The sequence below is a fragment of the Mus caroli genome, unplaced genomic scaffold, assembly GCF_978045245.1.
Source record: "Mus caroli unplaced genomic scaffold, Mus_caroli_1 scaffold_2, whole genome shotgun sequence".
Taxonomy (NCBI): Eukaryota; Metazoa; Chordata; class Mammalia; order Rodentia; family Muridae; genus Mus; species Mus caroli.
The window spans coordinates 41519749-41542996 of NW_028227257.1; the positions used below are offsets into that span (position 1 = coordinate 41519749).

At 39.7% G+C, this 23248-nt stretch overlaps 1 long non-coding RNA gene across 1 annotated transcript in view; it reads right to left on the reverse strand.

The window, feature by feature from the left end:
- Positions 1 to 794: 794 nt before the first annotated feature.
- The window catches only part of LOC147005800 (uncharacterized), a 72988-nt gene continuing 50534 nt past the window's right edge, over positions 795 to 23248 (reverse strand). Inside the window, exons 3-4 of the long non-coding RNA XR_015044843.1 lie at positions 2592 to 2736; positions 795 to 892 (exon numbers count right to left, since the gene is read on the reverse strand). This is a non-coding gene — a long non-coding RNA (uncharacterized LOC147005800). The remainder of the gene's footprint in view (positions 893 to 2591; positions 2737 to 23248) is intronic.

The window sequence follows — 23248 nt, forward strand, 5'->3', positions numbered from 1 at the left end:
TTACCAGCCTTAATTGCAAACCCACATAATTCTGAATCAGTAACTATTAGTTTAAGCTGTTAAATTTGTGATACCTTATTTAGTTCATTTCATTTCATTTTCTCTATCATCTATCTATCTATCTATCTATCTATCTATCTATCTATCCTATCTATCTTGGAGGCAGGGTTTCTTTGTAGCCCTGGCTATCCTGGAACTCACTATGTACACTAGGCTGGCATCAGACTCACAGATGTCTGCCTGCTTCTGCCTCCTGCTTGCTAAGATTAAGGATAGCTTACTTATAAAGCAAAGGTTAAAAGTTATATTCACAAAAGATAAGGTATACAACATCAGAGGTTTATACTACAAGAGCCACCACAAACTTAGAAAGAATAGAAGGGGAGAGGCTGTCTCTTTATCTGTCATCAGAATCCCAGGGCCAAAAGACAACTCAATCAACCTAAGTACAAAATCAAGTCAATAGCTTCTCCCACATCTTAGAAAATAGGACAGGTGTTTTTCTAAGAAGAATGGTCACAGTGATATAAACTATGTAGCTGCTCATAGTTTCTCTTCTCTCTGTTTTTTAAAATACAACCAATTCAAATTGAATCCCACCTCAAACAGTTAAGGATTTTCCTAAATACAATGTATAAACTGATGCCTTTTGGGGTCACCGTTTCTTCATGCTTCAGAATTTTTCATCCACATTTCACTAATTTTTAAACCATGTATCCACTATGTTTTTATTTGAAGTATTTCAAATAGCTTTTGAATGAAAACCCACTAACTATGGCATTTACTGTACCTATTGATTTGTTCCAGTTTGATGTAAAGACGAAGCTTGCATTGAGTTGAAAACAGTGCTCATCTGTTTCTGATATCTTTTTCCGCCTTGTTCCTCTTGGCCCTGATTATGGTTATGGGGAGGGAAGAGAAGGGGTAGGAAATGGAGGTGATAAAACATTTTGCAATTTTCCAAGTGCTAGATATAATCTAAGATATGTACTTTTTCTCTTGAAATAGTTTCCCCCATAACAATACAGACTCTTATTAGAACTGTATTTTTGCTGACAGCCCAGAGGTGCTTCGCTCAGCATCCTGTGACAACACACACACACACACACACACACACACGCACACACACACACGAAGAAGCATGCTCACATCTTTGATATAACATTACTTTTCTTTGCCTGTTTTCTCATTTATATTTATCATTTCTTTATTTTAGATCTCCACATCCTTTCTTGACACTCCCAATGGCTTTGTGTCTAAACATTTTAACCAAGTTATTTGAATTTTAATCTATGTCTTTAATCAGTCACATTGCTTTGAAAACAGTTTGAATAGTAAAGTCAAATGGCTGTCATTTTTGTTCTGTAATGTGAGTAAAGAAATTAATAGGATTTAAGGATTAGGTTGAATGCCTTCTTTTATGTGGTTTAGATAACATAGTGTCTTATTATTGAAGTTCTAACAATAAAGCATATAGTGTTTTTCAACAAGGTAAGACAATAGCTATATAAATATAAAGCATATTATTCATATCTGTTTTGTATTTAGTATTTCATTATTAATATTAATCATCTCTTCTTTCTTCCAGGGAGCTTAAAGTCCCATATATTTTACAATCAAAACTGTCACAAATTATAACACTACTCAATGTGATCTCTATAAAAGGAAATATAAATGCCAATCAAAGGGGCCATTCGTTGCTTCATTTAAATTCCAAGTGCTTCTGTCCATAAATTACATTAGTAGTCTATATTCTTCTTCCTTAGTCTCAGAAGGAATCAAAGCATGTGAAGTCTTTTCATTCTCATAACCCCTGCTTAAGGAAGCAGAATCCCTGCCAGGACTCTGGGATCCCATTTGTCCCACACAGCCCTAAACACAGAGAACAAGGCCACCCTTGCTAGGTATCTCTGGACTCAGCATCCTTGTATATGTGAGGGAGAGATAATGCAAGTCTGTGTGCTGAATTGACTCAGATGATGTATCTAGGCCACTATTATCATAGTATCCACCAGGTTAAAACTGCTAGGACAGGTGGACCTTATTTCTTTCTCCTTTAGCTGAAAATAATGTTATTAATCACTACATGCAGAGAACTGTCCTTTAAGATCATCTTAGCACAGATTCTTTGTGAACCTTTGGAATTTTATGTGTGATAATGGGGTCCAGGGCATGCCAGCCTGATACCAACTTGTAATCTATAGCAAGCAACATTTAAATGAAATTCAAGAACGCATCCAATTTAAAGCATCCTTGATTAATCCATTTTGAAATGTCACTACTTTCTTCCAGACACTTCTGCAGAATGTGCTAACAAGCAAAAGCAGTGACTGTCTGTTTCATGAACAATGTTGAAAGGAGAAAGGTCATTCCCCAAGGATAGTAAGATTACCCAATCAGCTATAAGATAATAATTGAGGTAATGATAAGGTTTTTTTTTAAATGTTTTCTTTCCATTTTCTAAGTCACTGTACATCAGTTGTGAACATTGATCCCTACTGGGAAAAGGCAAAGGCAAACTTGCAATTGACTTTCAGGTCAGTCATCTCAGATGACAGGCAATGTCGAAGGAATAGCAAGCAAACATCTACCGGTTCATTGCTAGAGTGACATCTTATCTCCTGGGTATGGCCTGTGATTTTCTCTTTTTTCTTGATACAATTCCTAGGTCTATTCAGAAGCACTGTGGTCCAGAGTACATAGTACTGAATGTACATAGTAGTCAGTTCTGCATATCTGTAGGGGAGCAAGGAGAGGTGACATCAGTCAGTGATAAGAAGTGGAATGCTGGTAGATCATTGCTGATCGCCTCTCAAATCAAGGTATTCTAATCCATCATCTTTAATAATCAATATTGAAATAATTTTATCATAGAGATATGTCTGACACATATCTCTATGTGTCAGATATGTGTTAGCATATAATAAACTGGGTAAATGTGGGCCCAGGCTCAGTGCCATTTCTTAGGGAAGCTGTACATTGGTTTACTTAAGCACGTAGTCACTGTGTCCTAGTTCCATTATCAGATAATCTTCTAGCACCAAGGAAAGAACAATACAGGAAATAAACAAAGTCCATGCTTATGTGGAAGCTACTATTTTAACTTAATGGAAGAGAAAACAAATAACAAGATATGACAAACATGCAGAATCTACATACTGAGAACTTTTAAAAAAAATTAGCAGACCTGGAAAATGTGTTACATTTTTACATCTTGTCTAGGGAAGTACTTACAGAGAAGAAAATATTTTGGTGAAGATGTAAAGGAAGTGACAATGGGAGCTACATGGATACCTAAGAGAAGAATACCATGGTGACATCAAAATCAAGCCCTACTAGAGAATATGCCTGGGACAATGAGGGAATGAGCCCAAATTTCATATTCCACAGATAGTCATCACAATATTTCTTTCCCTGTGCAACCTTGATGAGCTTTGTTGTCCATACCTATCCTCTATGAATTATAGCGTTTTCACCCTGAACTTGGACAGCTCTTTAAAATTGCACACACTTGAAGAAAATGGTAAAATAACAGATGTGACCCTGCAATGTCCAGATTAGGTCACAGAAATCAGGATAGCTTCTGCCCACATTTTCTTCATGGGATGCTGGTCTTTGGAAGCAGTCCTTTTGTAGTGAGGAGTCAAGTTCACGTCATGTGGAAATTCAAGTAAAGATGGGTACTTCATTTGAGAGCCAGCTGCCATGGGAATAAGTCAATTTAGAGGTGAACCATTGACCTTAATTTGATCCTTCTCACCTACTAACATGTGTAGCAAAGAACCACCAGAGTCCAGTTATAGAGCTGAGGAAAATAAATGTTTATCACCGCTTTTCAACCATTCTGTTTGGAAGTGACCATACCTCTAGGTAATGAAAACAAGTGAGAAAGGAGGTGTGGCTAGAAGGAACTAGGTCCTGGGCAGTATTGTTTTCTCTTTAGCAAGAAAGTCACTGGACCACAGTCAAATGCAGTCATTCCCCACAGGGAGTTGTCAGCCAGGTTAGACCCCATAATGGCCATTTGGCCTGAGAGAAGGACTGGCTTCCATGGAGGGCTCTTGAGAGTATTTTCCCTCTGCTGTGATAAGCATCCAGGTTGCTGACTTCTAAGGACTGCAGCATGGCCCATCTGTCATGGAGACATTTGCTTCATCGTGTAGGAGGACAGGCAAGTGCAGTGCCAGAAAGAAAGCATTTTTCAATGCTGAGAACCTCAGGAAGACAAACCTGAAAATAATCCATCATTGCCAATGTTTTAAACAGGTTAGCCCACTGGTGTGACAGGCATACTCTTGCTTGGGACGGAGCTTATGAAAGTGCTCACTTTATACTTCCCTGAGGCTGGATGGTCTTCAAACATGAGCAAGGAAAAGACCAGAGATGGCAACGGGTAAGTTAAATCACAAGCAAATAGATCATAGGCCTCTTCTCTACTTGTTAAGGTCTCTAAACAGTGAGGACTGCACCCAATTTTCCTGAGGACTCCTTCAGGAATTTGGAATTAAGGTATAAAATTAGCCAGGACAGAACTTGAACCACTCAAGTTGTTCATGTTGAAGCCACTCCTGCCAGCAATAAATTTTCATATGTGCCCCAGGGTAGAACTGAAGGAAACCTTTGGGTAAGTATATTTACAGCAGGATGTGACAGACATCCTTTTGATGAAAACCAGTCAGAGAGAGAGATAAACACTTCTGTTCTCACTGTTTTTTCATCTCAGGGCCACAGATAGCATGAACAGTTGTTGAGAACATGTGCAGGACATGCACGTGTACCTCAAGAATTAGCTTCTCAACTACATTTGGGTGAAGGAAGGAAGGTAGTCCTGGCCTCGACTTACAAACGGGTTAGGGAATAATGATTTGTTCTTAAACGTTGAATTTGCTTATCTAGATTTTAAAGCTATCTCATTCCATCAGAAAGTTGTCAAGCCCTTCCTAAAGAATCTGGTGAAACCCTGTCAGGACTAAAATGGTACCTTGAATTGTTTTCCCTCTTTATGGGTGTGAAGACAGAACCAAAGAAAACTTATATGATTTAGATAAGGCTCTATGAGGACCTAAAATGGTAGAGCTTATATCCTAGCGTTTAATATTGCTTTCTGTAGATGCAGAAAAGATGGAACAGCTACTCTACCATCAGAAATGTCTGCACTTGACATAGAAAAGCCACTCAATATTGGTAGTCTGTCCTCACGGGGTATAAGATTTTAATGGATGAAGATATCTCTTAATTCTCAAATACTTTTGCAAAGTGAGATTTGTTTAAACTAGCTAAATGGATAAATGTTGGATTCTAAGCATATGTAAGATGTTCAATTTTTGTTTCTTATTTCTAAAACTCTGGAATATTAACTAATTACTTTGTTCACTCTGCAGATGCCCCTGCACATCTTTCTGGGCTGGCTTTCACTATGGATAGACTAGGTGGACTGCTTAGCCTATTGTTAGGGACCAGCAGAGCCAAGCAGTCCAAACAGCTGAGTTAGCTCACCTGCCAGATTTGAGGATCAAAAACGTGGCAAAAATTCATAACTAAGAAAAGCCAGGCATTTCCCTTAGACTGAAGGATGCGAGTCTGACAGTGAGCTATAATTGTTGCTCAGCCTAGGCAAAGTATAGGATCCCAGGCATTCTGATCAGTTCTTGAGAATATGGTAAGTTTGAAAGGGGATAATAACAGAGGCAGGTTTGAGGGACTGATGACTCTGACTAAGCTACAATGTAGGCCAAAGAAGGTAGGGAGGAAAGGTGGATTGTCAGATGGTGTTTATTATCAGTTGTGGAAAAACCCATAAAGACACAACAAGACCTTTAATCTTCACTCTGAAAAATAACTGGAAAGTGAATGACAGGCAGTGTGCAGCTCTGGCCTCTTGCAACTTTCTCAAGTGCAGTCATAAGAGATGCTGAGGACTTTCTCCTTCATGACAATCCCTCCCACTCAGAGCCACAGTTCTGTAGGATTGAAATATGGTGAGGCTCTTAGGATACAGGTTGTCAAATGAGAAAGATTAGGTGTCTATAATGATTTTCTCAGAACATACTCCAGTGGCTAACAGGTCACACGAATGCTCCGTAAGTAATTCATCAAACAAAAATGAATTTTAAGTGGGTGCATCTCTCTGGCTGCCTGTTTGTGGATGTATTCTCTGTGAACTAAAACCAGAGTCCAAGCATATTAAAATACAGTTCACTTCAAGAAACACACACACACACACACACACACATATATGTATTGTATGTATCTTTGTCTATCCCATGGCTATAAGTCAAATTCAAATATGCTAATCATACAAGGGTATGTGTAGGTGGAGGAATCTTTCAGTTATTTTGTGAATGAAATGTTCAGGTTTTATATTCAGCACATTGATGACCATAAAGTCAAACTGTGTGGAAGACAACTACCTGTAAGATCGTGGATGCCAAAGTGGTGTCCGAGACTAATGACACCAGAGTTCTGAGGCACTGAGGCAAAGAAGGAGGGAACCACTGGCGACTGAGGGACCAATAAAATTGAGAGCTCACTGGAAAAAAAAAGTTTAGTCTAAATACTAAATTGAACTATAGGTCTTACTTATTGACCTCTCCCAATGGATTCTCTTAGCTTCCTAATTTTAGGGTCCCTTTATTCTCTGTCAGGTGGTTAACCATTTGACTTGGTATGAACAGACTAAGACAAAAGTGTAGATCTGCCAAGTGTTAGCTTAGAAATAGAGACTGTATATGTTCCTGCTCTGTCTCCTGGAATCCTTCTAAGCTATCCACGTGAAGATATTCAGTTAATCTAGGGATGTACCACCACATGGAGCATAGACCATTGTCTCATGTTAGATCACTGACTAAACAGCTTGCTGTGAGAACATTGCCAAGATTAGCAAGCCTGTCTGACCTATCCACTGACCTTAAGTACACGAGCAAACTCAACTTAGACCATAAGTACCAGTCAGCCAGTCTGAATAATAGATGCTAGATAACAGAGAATAATAAATGCTAGTGCTTTGATCCACTGCATTCCAGGTTCTTTTTATATCTTGTTTTGGTTTTACTTTCGCATAATGATCAATTGACAGAAAGCATACTCCAGCTATATATTATTGTCTCCTGTGATTTTAGGGTCTGGCTATGTAGCTCAGCCTGGTCTTGAAGTCATAATCTTCTTGCCTAGTCTTCCAGGATGCTGGGATTGAAGTCCTATAGCACCCTTCCCAGTTTCTGAGGGGTTAAAAACATGCTGATTCCTGTTCCACTTCCTCCCTCGCCTAAGATCCTGTTTAATCTGTCTGGGTATTGTTTTATTTTCTTTGTTTCCCAGGTGATTCTGAAGTACAGCCAAGATTATAAACTTCCTAACCTAGAAGATATGTTCTGACTCTTCAGAATATTAAAATTCCCGGTGGGATACTTTCCAATTTATATCTAGATAATTTGAGATATGTTTGCTTATGCACACATATCACAAGAAGACTAAGAACATGTCTTCCAACACGTAAAACACCTCTCTAATGGTCTTTCTAGGCAATAACACAGTAACTTCTGTGCCTAAGTCAAACATGCAGAACTGTGGTTTGTGAGGTAGGTGAGAGGACTTAGCCTCCAAGGTCTCTTTGCTTTTGCTGTGGATGCTAGCTTGAATACATCCAAATTTTGGTTTAATATTTAGATAGGAGCTTTGGCATATAAGTATATGAAAGTAGTAGCTCTTTGGAAGAGGAGGCAGAGAATATGCATTAAGAACATTACACCATTTTTACTAATTATGTGTCATAGCTAGCTTGGGAGATTGTGAACTAATGGGGAGGAAGAAGACTCAATACTCTATTTTTTTTTTTATTCCCACATAAGATCCAAGGAGCAAACCCTGCAGTGCCCCGCCCACTGGGCACCCATACTCTCCTACCCAAACTATTGAGAGTATTGGCTGCCATCTTCTGACTTGCCCTCTTTCTGGAGAATCGTTTCCAGCAGACAGAAGCCATCTCCTGTGAAACACCTGGGCGGTTACTTCTCATGCTGCACCTGGAGGCAAGTTGTAGGTGACAAATGTTTAATAGACACAAAGACCTCGCCCATTTTTCTCAGTCTGGGATAAACTTCTGGTTTGACTTAAACTCTAAACACCCATAGGAGCAGACTTCGTCTTTGTGGAAACCTTTCCTTCCTTGAATTCTTCCCTTGTCCTACTCCACTTCTTCTCCTTTCCCCCAGCAGTCCTAGCTTCATCCAGAGTCCTTGCTCCAGACTCCCATCTTAAGTTCAGCTCTTAGGACACACAGCCTAACGAAGTCTTTCTGAAAATTCCATGGCAGTCTATCACAAGCTGCCTCACCCACCATGGCTCTGTATCCAGCCCTTCTTCCTCACCGGCTCCAGGCAAGACACAATTCTCCCTCTCTGTAGTAGTTCTACGCTCCATAGTTCATCTTTTCAAAACTGGGGCATCACTGTGGCACTACCATCATAAAGATTCCTCTGCCTCCAACCCTTCCAATTTCACATGTTAGGCAGGTTCCAGTGAACTCTCGAGAAAAGACTCAAGATCAAAACCCAGCACTCTGTAAGAGATACCTTCCTTCTTTCTCCAACACACACTGATCTAGTTCACTTCCTTCCTCACTTACTATCACCTAAGACTTGTTTCCCTGCCCTGATGTGCACAGTAGCCTTATGTGCTCTCTTTTTTGCATGATGCTCACTTTTGCCTTTTGTTTTACCCATGTGTCTTTTCTCCCAACTCAAATACTGGATCTTTTTAATAAGAAACTGTGCTCTTCTTATAACCTCTTTTCCATAATACCACGTTCAATAGATGTGTATTGACTAATGAGCTAGAAGGAAAAGTCAAGAGTTATAGTTATGCTTCTCAGTACAAGGGATAGACACTCTGACCTTACTGTCAGAGCACAGAAAAGGTTAACTAAGTGTTTGGGACTTGCCATTTCATAGTGTCACATCTTTAACAATTATATTCTCTACAGTAAGGACACAGTGGTCTGAAATCCTTAAATGCCAGTTTCCTAGTTAATTGTGAAGATAGATACATTTTCCCTTGTTGGTAAAAGCTACTGTTGTTCCACATAATGACTTTAACTATAATGGAAATGAGGCAGGACAAATCAATTTTTAGCCCTTGGCAAGTGAAGTTTGTCAATACACAAAGCAAACAGCAATAGAAACTGGTAGTTAATATTATAGTTTTATTCCAATATTGTAATCTCTTCCTTTTCTCTTTCCCTATTGAATTTAAAAGTCTATAATTAGCATGGTTTATTCAACCAATGTAAAGGTCACCTCCATACCATTAAGAATATCTTATTATTCTAAGGATAGTGTGGGCAAGGGGTAAAATGTAAGACTAACACTAGCAAGTGGAATGTGGTTTTACTTCTGTTCAGTTAAGGTTGGCTGGAAATGAGTCTCAGAAACAGAGGAATGGAGCTAACACAAAAGAATTAATGCCTACCTCAAATTATCCTAAGAATTTCCCATCGGAAGACTAGATTATTTTAAGTGTCCTCTGTAAATCTGAGTGGCCAGAGGCTTTAATATAATGTAACCCAGCTCTCTATCCCTCTCTGACCTCTAATAGACTTTATCTGAGTCAGAAGTAGAAAGGGACACAGATGGTACAGGTTGAGAAAGCAACTATAGACCAGAGGCATTTTAGAAATAGGAGTGGCTAAGACAGCATAAACAAGGTAGGTGTGGAAAAGGCACCCAGAACCACACAAGTGGGTGACAAACTGAGGAGTCAAAGGGTCATTGTAAAGATGAGCTAGCTGTGCTGGTTCTGATACTCAAGGGAGCAAAAACTAAAGATGAGACAGTCAGGCAAGTGGACCCTAAGATCTCAAGCTTGGATTCCTAAAATAAAAGAGGCATAGACAGTAGACACAGGAAGGAAATAAGAAGGGGGGTAATGATAAAGTACATCCTATATTTGAGACCCCTAAAGGCTGCCAGTAAGCCTTCCAGAAGAATTCAAAGAATTCACTTAGTACTTGGTGTTATATAACTAACTGCAAACATCTGATTTCCACAGTGACACCATTGTGAGTACAGCCACAGACCAGCAGTCCCATCGGAAAGACTGTAAGAAATGTACTTTCTTGTACTCTACCTGAGCTACTGACTTATGAGATGAAGGCCTAAATGTATATATCTCAAAATTCTCAGATGATTTTATGCATGCTGGCTGAAGTTTGGGAAGTCGTAGGCTTGAGGGCTTGTAGAATCATCAATAGGGCAGTTACACACATGGATTCACAGCAGTTGGCATGCACAAACCTAAGCCACACAACATCTCAGCATGAAGGTGAGGAGGGTATCTTTAAATATCACCACCAGTTGAGGACCAATTGCCATTTGATAGCTGCTAGAAGAGGGAAATTCAGTTTTCTTTGATGGTATGACACTTCCTGGGCCTACCAGGTTCAGGGTAGGCTCCAGTCCCAGAATTAGTTGGGTAACATTAACAGAACTCATTGAAAAATGAGAAAAGTATAAAACAATTCAAAGCTGGGTACGCTGGCAGGTAACAATGAAAAGGTTACACATAAAGGAGCAGGTGTCAGGGGATCAAAATACACTGTACAAATTTGTCAAAGGAATTTGTAAAAGTATTATTTTTAAAAGAAAGTATATATCCCAAAGGGAGAAAATGTTTGCATAATGGAAAATTCCTTCAGAGGCCCAAAAATCAAGCAATGTCACAAAAGATTCTCAAAGGAATTGGAAGAAAAAAATATACAGTGCATTTCATCACAAAAATCAAGAAAAGATAAAATTACTCGTGCACTTATCTTAGACTGTCTTTGACAGAGTGTTAAATACTGTGTGAAGAGACAAGTGAGAGTCAGCCGTCCCAAAAAAGAACCTCTTGTTGGTGAACCAAAAATTGATTTGTTTTAACAAAATCAAATTTTGCTCACTTTGAGAACACACAGACAGTCACACATAGACACACACGTGCATGTGCATGAAGACACCATTCATGATACATGATAATAATCTAGCAGTGTCCGATCTTTCAGCTGTGCTTTGGCCTCTTTGCCAAGAGCGTGCATCTTTAATCCCATAACAAACAGACAAGCCATCTATCTAAGAAGCTGCAACACAATAAATACTAACAATCTGCAGTGTGTTCCGGAAGGAAATACAGAGAAACTCTGCCCTTGCTCACCTATAATTTATCAACTTTATTATTTCTCACACAAATATTGCATTAGGTTGTTTTAATAACTTTCTTCCAGCAAATGAATTTCTCTTGAATGTAGACTAATAACAGGCATGAAACCAGTTCTCTCTGGTCCCCAACGCTGAAACAAAATTACTTCCACACATTATGGCGCAGTAATGGCAGCATTTAGTGTAAACCCCAGCATCAGAATGATCACAGGATGAGCTGAAGAGTGCCCATTGCCGCAGAACACTGAGCTAGGCTCATCATTCTGGAGAGAAGGGTTTGGCTTTTGTGCAAGGTACCAGCTAGCTATCTGGAAACTATCATTTCTCTCAGCTGATGGGGACTAAGGACATGCTGCCAAGTAGTCACCTCTCGGCATTTATTTTGGTTCCACACAGAAACCTGTTTGTTCCATCTCAGGGCAGAGAGGTCTTTGTCTGCTGAACATTTTTTTTTGTTTGGTTGGTTTGGTTTTTTTTTTTTTTTTCAGCCTCTTTGCCGACCGTCTTACTGTTCTAAGGTTTGGTGAAATCCCTATTGTCCTATAGAGAATATCGGCAATCAAGCCAATGAAAAACAGTACACTCATAACCGCATAAGAAAGCCTGGTAAGAGAAACTTAGGGCTGTTGACTCTCTTCTCCAAGGCCATAGTGACTAGAGTATTTAGTGGCCAAAGGATATTAGCTCTTGTTATTGTATGACAGATGTCCTTTATGGTACTACATAAAGAGAGGAATAGAAAAGATGGCCTGGTCTCAATGCATCTCCAACATTTCAGCTAGGCTTCCTCGATTAAATCATTAACCTCTCAACTCTCTCCCTTTCCTTAATAAGTAGGGCTAGTAGGTTATAATTCACTTAGGCTCTTTTCATCTCAAATAGTCCCCATACTCATGCACCCTTGCCAGAGTCCATGATGCCATTCTGATTCTGAAATTAATTATAAATTACTTATACAATTAATTATAAAATACTCTCTTGTATAAACCAAATGAATGAAACTTATAGCAATGTGTTTCTTTGTGCTAAAATCTGAAAGTTTTGTTTTTTTTTTTGTTTGTTTTTTTTTTTTTTTTTTTTTTTGTCAAAGTAGAATGTACAACTAGGAAAATGCTATACCAACATTTTCACAAATAAGAGCTTCCCTTATCAACATCTACATGAAAAAGCTAGAACCTGGTGGGCAGCATTCCAGGGCTTTTAACCATCCTGTGCTCTTTAATACTGCAAAGAAAATACGTTAAAAGATGCTGGTGCATCCTAACACTCTGGGAATGTAAATCAGTCCCGACATTACGGCCATTGCCATGGAGATTCCGGGAAAAGTCCCAACAGGAGTGTGTGAGATGGATCAGTACGTAAAGGCACTTGCTGCCAAGCCTAAGGACCTGACTTAGGTCCCAGGAACACATATGGTGGAAGGAGAAAGCCAGCTCTGGAAAGTTGTCCTCTGACCTCCAGGTGTCTGCATTACACACAGATGTAGGTACACACACACACATTCATATGCATATTAACATGCATATACACAGAACTAACATGTGACCCAGCTATCCCATCATGGCTAGGTATATACCTCAAAGAATTAACCAGCATTTAGAAGAGATAACTGCACATCCTTGCTTTTGAAGACTAATTCACAATAGACAATATATGGAATCCATCAACAGGAGACTGGATGAAGAATACACAAATGCATAGTATATATATGTGTGTGTGTGTGTGTGTGTGTGTGTGTGTGTGTGTGCATGTGTATTGTGTGTATGTGTGCTATATATGTTTATATTATATACATATGTATGATATATAATATATATTATATATAATGTAGTTTTACTCAGCCATTAAAAAATAAGTTTACATTTTTTGGCAGGAAAGTAGATGGAACTGGAGATCATAATGTTAAGCAAAGTCTCATCAAGACGAGGTGCTTAATATGGGGATGGAGGGCATGAAAGTGAAAGGTGACTCACATATAGGAAGAGCAGAAAGAGATGTGGGTTATAAGAAAAATCAGTAGACAAGGTGAAAATGATCAAAGTCTATCATGTGTACATATTGAAATGTCATGGTATAAACCATTTCTCTATAAAATTAAGATAAGCTAACAGAAATGAACAAATCTGTTATAAGCACACAAGAAGCTTTTTGGCTAAAGTTTGACTTCTCATTAAAAATGATGCTGACGGGAGCAACAGAAATCAAGTTAAGTAACAAAAGTCAATAAAAAGCATTCCAGATGGAAAATGTAACAAAGATGGAATGAGATAAATAAGCTTCGTGTTGAAGCTCTCCAGAAAGCCAGGTTCTAGCATCCTGTGATTCCTACACTAATGGATCACCTGGAAGATGCCCCAATGCAATAGCCTATTTAGAGTAAGCCTGTATCTAAATGCCTACTGCTGCTGTGGCTTTCAAGAGGTCCCCTCGTTGAGCCCCACTGTGCTGAGGCCAGCCACATGTGTCTTTTACAATTTCCTTCTCAAACCTGCAGCACTTCTTTTCCTGCCTGCCCGGTGGAAACCTTTTCAATGAAGACAGACCACATGTGCATTGGGAATGGCAGTCAGTGAGCTGAGGCAAACAGATTTGCCTTTCTCATGTTCTGTTATTTGAAACAGGCCTCTGTGCTAAATTCCAGAGGCATTTGCAAAGCGTGCACATTGTCCCCACACCTCTACAGTAGCTTTAGACATAAAAAGACTCCATTAACATCTCATCATCACAGCTTTGACCTCTAAAACCATATCTAAGAAAAATAGTTTGAAAATATAAATCGTTTACTTTTTACTTTGGCTTGAGCTTTAAAAAAATTAAAAGAAAAGTAAAAGAAAGCAAACTTTCAGATCCATTTGAGAGGAAGGCCTGAGGGCTTGCTGCAGATGGCAGTCCTCTGAATTTGGAAAAATACAGAGTGAAATAAATGTCTTCCCCCAGTTGCCCCTCCAGCTGGAGCTGAAATGAAAAGAAGTGAGATTGGGGAGGGGAGACAGACAGGAGGAAAGGCAAAGCAGGCTGTATGTGGCTGGTCTGTGTCTGACTGTTCTAGATCCCTGGGCCTGCAGAGCAGTGAGTGCTCACATAAGAATTCACCTGATAATCTGTCTATTTATTGTCATTATCTCCTCCCACCAACTTCTCTGCCACTGAAACTAAAGCACAAAATCCTGGGAAGGGAGATGTGTGCACCTAACCTAGGGAAGACTGGAGAATGGAACACTAATTCCAGAGTAGCCAAGGAACCAGGAGGTGCAGAACTCTAGGACTTCATTTTCTTTTTTTTTTTTTTTTTTCATAGGTGAAGTTGTTTATTATTGAGTAGATTCAATTCTCTTGGGAATTACACAGGATTTATTGGTTATAGAACCTTGATTTTTTTCAGACTTCTCCCTTTACTAGGTTGTATTTCATTTTAAAAATATATGTTTTTAATTGAAACAGAATCATACCATTTTTCTCCTCTCCTTTTCACCATGCAGCCCCTCCTGATACTCTTCCTTGAACTCCTCCAAAGCTTCCCATTTTTTTTTATATTTTTATTACATATTTTCCTCAATTACATTTCCAATGCTATCCCAAAAGTCCCCCATAGCGCCCCCCACTTCCCTACCCACCCATTCCCATTCTTTTGGCCCTGGCATTACCCTATATTGGGGCATATAAAGTTTGCAAGTCCAATGGGCCTCTCTTTCCATTGATGGCCGACTAGGCCATCTTTCGATACATATGCAGCTAGAGACAAGAGCTCCGGGGTTCTGGTTAGTACATCATGTTGTTCCAACAATAGGGTTGCAGATCCCTTTAGCTCCTTGGGTACTTTCTCTAGCTTCTCCATTGGAAGCCCTGTGATACATCCAATAGCTGACTGTGAACATCCACTCCTGTGTTTGCTAGGCCCCGGCATCGTCTCACAAGAGACAGCTATATTTGGATCCTTTCAGCAAAATCTTGCTAGTGTATGCAATGGTGTCAGCGTTTAGAAGCTGATTATGGGACGGATCCCTGGATACAGCAGTCTCTAAATGGTCCATCCTTTCATCACAGCTCCGAACTTTGTCTCTGTAACTCCTTCCCTGGGTGTTTGTTCCCAATTTTAAGAAGGTGCACAGTGTCCACACTTTGGTCTTCATTCTTCTTGAGTTTCATGCGTTTATCAAATTGTATCTTATATCTTGGGTATCCTAAGTTTTGGGCTAATATCCACTTATCAATGAATACATATTGTGTGAGTTCTTTTGTGATTGTGTTACTTCACTCAAGATGATGCCCTCCAGGTCCATCCATTTGGCTAGGAATTTCATAAATTCATTCTTTTTAATAGCTGAGTAGTACTCCATTGTGTAAATGTACCATAATTTCTGTATCCATTCCTCTGTTGAGGGACATCTGGGTTCTTTCCAGCTTCTGGCTATTATAAATAGGGCTGCTATGAACATAGTGGAGCATGTGTCCTTTTTACCGGTTGGGACATCTTCTGGATATATGCCCAGGAGAGGTATTGCTGGATCCTCCGGTAGTACTATGTCCAATTTTCTGAGGAACCGCCAGACTGATTTCCAGAGTGGTTGTACAAGCTTGCAATCCCACCAACAATGGAGGAGTGTTCCTCTTTCTCCACATCCTCGCCAGCATCTGCTGTCACCTGAATTTTTGATCTTAGCCATTCTGACTGGTGTGAGGTGGAATCTCAGGGTTGTTTTGATTTGCATTTCCCTGATGATTAAGGATGTTGAACATTTTTTCAGGTGTTTCTCTGCCATTCGGTATTCCTCAGGTGAGAATTCTTTGTTCAGTTCTGAGCCCCATTTTTAATGGGGTTATTTGACTTTCTGGAGTCCACCTTCTTGAGTTCTTTATATATATTGGATATTAGTCCCTTTTCTGATTTAGGATAGGTGAAGATCCTTTCCCAATCTGTTGGTGTTTTTTTTGTCTTATTGATGGTGTCTTTAGCCTTGCAGAAGCATTGTAGTTTCATGAGGTCCCACTTGTCAATTCTTGATCTTACAGCACAAGCCATTACTGTTCTATTCAGGAATTTTTCCCCTGTGCCCATATCTTCAAGGCTTTTCCCCACTTTCTCCTCTATAAGTTTCAGTGTCTCTGGTTTTATGTGAAGTTCCTTGATCCACTTAGACTTGACCTTAGTACAAGGAGATAGGAATGGATCGATTCGCATTCTTCTACATGTTAACAACCAGTTGTGCCAGCACCATTTGTTGAAAATGCTTTCTTTCTTCCACTGGATGTTTTTAGCTCCCTTGTCGAAGATCAAGTGACCATAGGTGTGTGGGTTCATTTCTGGATCTTCAATTCTATTCCATTGGTCTATTTGTCTGTCACTATACCAGTACCATGCAGTTTTTATCACAATTGCTCTGTAGTAGAGCTTTAGGTCCGGCATGGTGATTCCACCAGAGGTTCTTTTATCCTTGAGAAGAGTTTTTGCTATCCTAGGTTTTTTGTTATTCCAGATGAATTTGCAGATTGCACTTTCTAATTCGTTGAAGAATTGATTTGGAATTTTGATGGGGATTGCATTGAATCTGTAGATTGCTTTTGGCAAGATAGCCATTTTTACAATGTTGATCCTGCCAATCCATGAGCATGGGAGATCTTTCCATCTTCTGAGATCTTCTATAATTTCTTTCTTCAGAGACTTGAAGTTTTTATTATACAGATCTTTCACTTCCTTAGAGTCACGCCAAGATATTTAATATTATTTGTGACTATCGAGAAGGGTGTTGTTTCCCTAATTTCTTTCTCAGCCTGTTTATTCTTTGTGTAGAGAAAGGCCATTGATTTGTTTGAGTTAATTTTATATCCAGCTACTTCACCGAAGCTGTTTATCAGGCTTAGGAGTTCTCTGGTGGAATTTTTAGGGTCACTTATATATACTATCATATCATCTGCAAAAAGTGATATTTTGACTTCATCTTTTCCAATTTGTATCCCTTTGATCTCCTTTTGTTGTCGAATTGCTCTGGCTAGGACTTCAAGTACAATGTTGAATAGGTATGGAGAAAGTGGACAGCCTTGTCTAGTCCCTGATTTTAGAGGGATTGCTTCAAGCTTCTCACCATTTACTTTGATGTTGGCTACTGGTTTGCTGTAGATTGCTTTTATCATGTTTAGGTATGGGCCTTGAATTCCTGATCTTTCCAAGACTTTTATCATGAATGGGTGTTGGATCTTGTCAAATGCTTTTTCCGCATCTAACGAGATGACCATGTGGTTTTTGTCTTTGAGTTTGTTTATATACTGGATTACCTTGATGGATTTCTGTATATTGAACCATCCCTGCATCCCTGGGATGAAACCTACTTGGTCAGGATGGATGATTGTTTTGATGTGTTCTTGGATTCGGTTAGCAAGAACTTTATTGAGGATTTTTGCATCAATATTCATAAGGGATATTGGTCTGAAGTTTTCTATCTTTGTTGGGTCTTTTTGTGGTTTAGGTATCAGAGTAATTGTGGCTTCATAGAATGAGTTGGGTAGAGTACCTTCTGTTTCTATTTTGTGGAATAGTTTGTGAAGAACTGGGATTAGATCTTCTTTGAAGGTCTGATAGAACTCTGCACTAAACCCATCTGGTTCTGGGCTTTTTTTAGTTGGTAGACTATTAATGACTGCTTCTATTTCTTTGGGGGATATAGGGCTGTTTAGATCATTAACCTGATCTTGATTCAACTTTGGTACCTGGTATCTGTCTAGGAACTTCTCCATTTCATCCAGGTTCTCCAGTTTTGTTGAGTATAGCCTTTGGTAGAAGGATCTGATGGTGTTTTGGATGTCTTCAGGATCTGTTGTTATGTCTCCTTTTTCATTTCTGATTTTGTTAATTAGGATGCTTTCCCTGTGCCCTCTAGTGAGTCTGGCTAAGGGTTTATCTATCTTGTTGATTTTCTCAAAGAACCAGCTCCTTGATTGGTTGATTCTTTGAATAGTTCTTCTTGTTTCCACTTGGTTGATTTCGCCCCTGAGTTTGATTATTTCCTGCTGTCTACTCCTCTTGGGTGAATTTGCTTCCTTTTGTTCTAGTGCTTTTAGGTGTGTTGTCAAGCTGCTAATGTGTGCTCTCTCTAGTTTCCTTTTGGAGGCACTCAGAGCTATGAGTTTTCCTCTTAGAAATGCTTTCATTGCGTCCCATATGTTTGGGTATGTTGTGGCTTCATTTTCATTGAACTCTAAAAAGTCCTTAATTTCTTTCTTTATTCCTTCCTTGACCAAGGTATCTTTGAGAAGAGTGTTGTTCAGTTTCCACGTGAAGGTTGGCTTTCTATTATTTATTTTGTTATTGAAGATCAGCCTTAGTCCATGGTGATCTGATAGGATGCATGGGACAATTTCAATATTTTTGTATCTGTTGAGGCCTGTTTTGTGACCAATTATGTGGTCAATTTTGGAGAAGGTACCATGAGGTGCTGAGAAGAAGGTATATCCTTTTGTTTTAGGATAGAATGTTCTGTAGATATCTGCCAGATCCATGTGATTCATAATTTCTCTTAGTTTCTCTGTGTCCCTGTTTAGTTTCTGTTTCCATGATCTGTCCATTGGTGAAAGTGGTGTGTTGAAGTCTCCCACTATTATTGTATGAGGTGCAATGTGTGCTTTGAGATTTACTAAAGTTTCTTTAATGAATGTGGCTGCCTTTGTATTTGGAGCATAGATATTCAGGATTGATAGTTCCTCTTGGAGGATTTTACCTTTGATGAGTATGAAGTGTCCCTCCCTGTCTTTTTTAATGACTTTGGGTTGGAAGTCAATCTTATCAGATATTAGAATGGCTACTCCAGCTTGTTTCTTCATGCCATTTGCTTGGAAAATTGTTTTCCAGCCTTTCATTCTGAGGTACTGTCTATCCTTTTCTCTGAGATGAGTTTCCTGTAAGCAGCAAAATGTTGGGTCTTGTTTGTGTAGCCAGTTTGTTAGTCTATGTCTTTTTATCGGGGAGTTGAGTCCATTGATATTAAAAGATATTAAGGAAAAGTAATTGTTGTTTCCTGTTATTTTTGTTGTTAAAGTTGGCATTTTGTTCTTGTGGCTGTCTTCTTTTAGGTTTGTTGAGGGATTACCTTCTTGTTGTTTCTAGGGCGTGGTTCCTGTCCTTGTATTGGTTTTTTTCTGTTATTATCCTTTGAAGGGCTGGATTCGTGGAGAGATAATGTGTGAATTTGGTGTTGTCGTGGAATACTTTGGTTTCTCCATCTATGTTAATTGAGGGTTTGGCTGGGTATAGTAGCCTGGGCTGGAATTTGTGTTCTTTTAGTGTCTGTATAACATCCGTCCAGGATCTTCTGGCTTTCATAGTCTCTGGTGAAAAATCTGGTGTAATTCTGATAGGCTTGCCTTTATATGTTACTTGGCCTTTTTCTCTTACTGCTTTTAGTATTCTATCTTTATTTAGAGCATTTGTTGTTCTGATTATTATGTGTCGGGAGGTATTTCTTTTCTGGTCCAGTCTATTTGGAGTTCTGTAGGCTTCTTGTATGTTCATGGGCATCTCTTTCTTTAGATTTGGGAAGTTTTCTTCTATAATTTTGTTGAAGATGTTTGCTGGTCCTTTGAGTTGAAAATCTTCATTCTCATCCACTCCTATTATCCGTAGGTTTGGTCTTCTCATTGTGTCCTGTATTTCTTGGATGTTTTGAGTTAGGATCTTTTTGCATTTTACATTTTCCTTGATTGTTGTGCCGATGTTCTCTATGGAATCTTCTGCACCTGAGATTCTCTCTTCCATCTCTTGTATTCTGTTGCTGATGCTCGTATCTATGGTTCCAGATTTCTTTCCTAGGGTTTCTATCTCCAGTGTTGCCTCATTTTGGGTTTTCTTTATTGTGTCTACTTCCCTTTTTAGGTCTAGTATGGTTTTGTTCATTTCCATCATCTGTTTGGATGTGTTTTCCTGTTTTTCTGTAGGGACTTCTACCTGTTTGATTATGTTATCCTGTTTTTCTTTAAGGATTTGTAACTCTTTAGCAGTGTTCTCCTGCAATTCTTTAAGGGATTTTTGTGCTTCCTCTTTAGTGTCTTCTGCCTGTTTAGCAGTGTTCTCCTGTATTTCTTTAAGTGTGTTATTAAAGTCCTTCTTGAAGTCCTCTACCATCATCAGGAGATATGCTTTTAGATCCGTGTCTAGCTTTTCCGGTGTGTTGGGGTGCCCTGGACTGGGTGAAGTGGGGGTGCTGGGTTCTGATGATGGTGAGTGGTCTTGGTTTCTGTTAGTAAGATTATTAAGTTTACCTTTCGCCATCTGGTAATCTCTGGGGTTAGTTGTTATCGTTGTCACTGTTTAAAGATTGGAGCAGAAGCTGTGTTCCACTCACCAGCAGTCCCAGAATCCTGCGGCGGGGGTCGTGGGTAGCTGGCGGGTGTCAGGCAACCCTGCGCTCCAGGTACCCTGGCGCTGATCAGGTGGGATGAGGCCTGTGGCCCTACTCAGGCCGGTTTCTGCTTCCCTAACTAATGCAGTCTCAGGTCCAGCGTGCAATTGGATTGGAGCAGAAGCTGTGCTCCACTCACCAGAAGTCTTAAGATCCTGTGGCGGGTGTTGTGGGTAGCTGGTGAGTGTCAGCAGACCCTGCGCCCCAGCTGCCCCAGTGCTTTTCTGACCGGAAGAGCGGACTTCATTTTCAAAACCAGAAATGGTGATTGTTTTGGTCTGTTGTTGTTTTCTAAAATTTTCTTTTCTTTTTTAATAGAGAGTGGAGTAAACTTGTTTTGTTTGTTTTGTGAACCAAATGCTGGAGAATCTGGAGAGTTTGAGAGTGATAAGGAAATGACTTCCTAAGCATTTTCTGAACCATAGGGAGGGAAATGAGCCTTCCTGTGCTTAGGTTAATGAGAAAAAAACCCAGGAAATCTGCCATCAAGGGAAACAAACATATAACTTCCCATTGGAACTTCTAAGAAGATAATCCACTGGGATGTTTGTTTACAGCAGCCAGGCCCTGTCTTGGCAAAAACCAATCAGGAGCTCCTAATTCAGCTTTGTTCTAGGACTCTACATGTGGAAGAAGGATTTCTGGTGTGGTTTTCGTTGGGTTGAGTTTTGTTGTTGTTGTTGTGGTTGTTGTTGCTTTGGTTTGGGATTTTTGCTTTGTTTTGTTTTTAGTTGGTTGGTCTGTTTTTATTTCATATGTATATGTGGGTGCCTGTATGTATGTATGTATGTATGTATGTATGTATGTATGTATGTGAGTTCCTGGTGCCACTGGAAGCCAGAAGAGGGTGTAGGATACCCTGGAAATGGAGTTATGGGTGGTTGTGAGGTCATCATGTCATCCTGGGAACCAAAGTTGAGTCTTCTGCAAGAGTAGTAAGGGCTCTTAATCACTGAGCAATTTCTCCAGCACGATGACAATGTTTAAGATTTCTCAACTCAAACAACAATCACCCTTTGTCACCACCACTGAAAAAGGAAGACAGCAAACATCACAATTAGAAGTCATATCCAGGATTACAGACACGATCAACAGATGCTGGGGCAGAATCAGTGGCCAACGATGGTATGTACAGAGGTAGTCCCAAAATTCTCTAGGAGAGAACAGGAGGTCCCAAAGAAAGACTTATTGGATCCCCTCCTCCCATTCCACATGTGTGCCCTGAATCTAGTTTCCATGCAGGGAACTACAAAGAGGAAGGAACCATAAAGAAAGAGACTCTGGCCTTCAACTCAAAGCATCTCACCAATGCCCATATCGATCCAATATGTACAGTGGAGTTATAATATTTTGAAACAGAAGGGAGGAGTTGTCTTAAAGATGGGGTCTAAAAGTAGTCAGAAGCCAGCCATAGAGAAGACCCAGGGGCCTTGCTTGTCTGCATGCCAATATGGCCACAACACAGTAACCTCAGGAGCCCTTGTGGTGATGAGGAAAGCTGTTGCTTCTTTAGATTCCTACCTTCCTGTCTACCTTAAGGTGTCCATCTTATAAGGATGGAAGATTCAGTATTTAGAACTAAGCATTCTCCAGCATGGGTTGGGAAAGCATGTTTGCAGCTTGAAGATAAAGGGTCCTCACCCAGCCTCTTTTAAATAACCAAAGCTATCCAAGAACACCATCCCATCTCTTATATCTGCATCCTAATACACAGTACCCCAAATATCCTAAAATGTCTTCCACTGTGTCTCCTTCAGCTCTGTTCTCCATTTTATGTTGGTGTCATTGAAAAGGGAAGAAATTATCTTCCACTCTGTGCTGGTGTCTTCTGTACATTCCCCAGAAGTGAATCATCTCTGAACCTGCTTTGAAATAGTCAAAGAAAATGATGGGAAGTTCCAGGCAAATGTTCCCTCACTGACTTTAAAGAGTTCAACTCAAGGATAGGACATCACTTGGGAGCTGGTTAGATGCAAATTCTTGGGACACCACCCATATCTACTAAATAGAAACTGCATTTTGGATCATTCAAACAAAGCATCCCACTTCGAACTACTTCTAGGCCATGAATGTCACATTTGAGATATGCTGCTTCTAGAGACCCAGGTAGTCCCTGCTTGTTGAATTACACCAAAGGTTGATGGTATTTTAGGGTAGACGCCTTAACATTCCATGGTGCCAATGTCTCCAGTAGCTTCTGGTCAGATCCATCAGTCATGCAGCAAAGCCTCAGTTCATTCTGGTTACTGAGAGAGCTTGCCTGTATTGGGATACTAAGTTCTCCCTCTGTGGCCTCAGACCTTCCTGCTGTGTATTTATAACATGAAGAAATAGAGAAGGGAAAATACAAGGGCAATTTCAAAGAAGCCAACTTTTATGTACATATCCAGAAAAGGTGTATCCTACCAGAGACTGGGAATATTATCCAATTGTACTGGTGTGAGAGAAACAATATTCCTGACCAGAATGACAATCTTATTTCTAGGTTCCTCATGTTACTCAAAATGTGGACCATGGAGCAACAGTATAGCATCATCTGGGATCTTGTTAAAGCTTCGACCTCAGGCTTCATTCCAGATATACCAAGCCAAAATCTGATTCCCCCACATGCCACCCCCCAGGAACTCGGTATCTTGGTATACTCATTAATGTTTGAGAAGGTCAGCTTACACA